Here is a 2,015-nt window from a genome sequence, read left to right on the forward strand (position 1 = left end):
GCCTGATCCACCCCCGGCTGCAGGCCTGGCTCTGGGGTAGCTGGTGCAGCTTCAGTGGGAAGGCTCACTGGAAGCTGGGCTCTGCCTGGCCTGGGCCGCCTCCTTCCTCCTCCGCCTGGGGGGCTGGCACAGCCCTTGGGGCACAGGACTCGGGCCCCCAGTGATGGGCTGTGAGACAACAGCCGCCTCCCAGAAGCACGTGTGCACAGTGGCTTTGTCAGGTAAGCTGCTCGCCAAGTCCCTTCGGGGAGAGGGAGAGAGACGTACAAATGAAACAGCAACTCCTTTGGAAACTTGAGTCTGTGCCAAACAAAAAACAGATTTCCCATGGCAAGTGGTACCAACAACTTTTCTGGAAAGCAACTGTATATTTACGCAACACTGGATGCCTTTACGTGGGGAGCAGGTGGGGAAGAGCGGCGTGGTGGAGAAGTTACAGCACCTGTGGTGTTACCCGTGCTGGGCTTTCACACGGTTGCAAGGAGGAAACCACCTTACACTGGAGAAGACAGAACTCCGGAGCGGGAGGCCAGGTAATAAAGCAACCAGAGTGCACGCCTTAGAACGTCCTCTTTCTCATCCTTGCGGCCCCCGTGAGGCGGGAGCGTGCTGGTCTAAAGCACAGGCTCCAGAGCTGGCCTGGTGGGTTCAAGTCCCAGCTCCACCACGCACAGGCGCTGAGGCCCTGGGCAAGTGACCACTTGCCTCCTTGTGGCAACCCCGCAGGGGTTAAGCTGCGGCTGGGCCAGGTCACCCCGTAACGAGGGGGTGCTGGGATTTCAGCCTGTCTATATGGTTTCAGAGCCCACATGTGCCTGCCCCACACCACACGCCCCAACGGCTGCATACTGGACTCGGGAGGGGGTTCAAGCAGACCAGAAACATCCTGGCGAGCAACAGGCACCACGCGCAGACTGGCGCAGAGCTGGGCCTGGATGCTGACCGTGTGAGCCTCTGGGGCGGGCGGCTCTGGGGAGCTGAGCCTCTGAGGCAAGGGGCTCTGGGGCGGGGCTTTCTGAGGAGCTGAGTGTCTGGGGTGGGGGGCTCTGGGGAGCTCAGCCTCTGGGGCGAGGGGCTCTGGGGCAGGGGGCGCTCTGGGGCGAGGGGCTCTGGGGCGAGGGGCTCTGGGGCGCTGAGCCTCTGGGGCAGGGGGCTCTGGGCTAGTTCTTTCATCCCTCCTGTCATGAAGCAGGAGTCCCTGAGTGCAGCAAACGGTCAACACGTTTGCTGCTAACTGAAAGGTTAGAGGTTCAAGTCCACCCAGAGGGTCCTGGAAAGAGGTCTGGTGATCTGCTTCCGAAAAACCAGCCATTGAAAACCCCGTGGCGCACAGTTCTACCGACACACGCGGGGTCACCAGGAGTCGGAACTGACTCCGCGGCAGCTGGTTCTTGGTCACAGAGCCAGTGTTCACACCTCCCCCGCCCACCCGTGGGGAGCCCGAGGGGAAACACTGAGAAGCAGAGCTTCTGGCACGACCGTGTCTGCTGGCGTGAGACAGCACGTGAGCACGCTGCCGTTTGTCCCCGGGACAGTGGGGGTCCTCACCGTGTCAGGCAGCAGACACGTGCTTCTCAAAGGACAGGAAAGCAGGGCAGCCACGCTCTGATCCTCCTGGCCTTCCCAGTGCCAGATGGTGTGTCTTAGTCATCTACTGCTGCTGTAACAGATACACCGCAAGCGCATGGCTTTAGCACAGAGAAATGTATTCCTTCACAGTCTAGTGGGCAAGAAGTCCGAATTCAGGGCACCAGCTCCAGGAGAACGCTTTCTCTCTCTGTCAGCTCTGGGGGAAGGTCCTTGTCATCAATCTTCCCCAGTCAGGAACCCCGGGTCCAAAGGACACGCTATTCTCCTGGCTCGTTTCTTGGTAGTATGAGGTCTCCTGTCTCTCTGCTCACTTCTCTCTTTTGTATCTCAAAAGAGACTGTCTCAAGACACAACCCAATCTTGTAGTCTGAGTCCTTCCTCATTAACATAACTGCCGCTAATCCCACTTCATCAACATCACAGAG

The sequence above is a fragment of the Trichechus manatus genome, unplaced genomic scaffold (assembly GCF_000243295.1).
Source record: "Trichechus manatus latirostris isolate Lorelei unplaced genomic scaffold, TriManLat1.0 scaffold00014, whole genome shotgun sequence".
In the NCBI taxonomy this organism is placed as follows: Eukaryota; Metazoa; Chordata; class Mammalia; order Sirenia; family Trichechidae; genus Trichechus; species Trichechus manatus.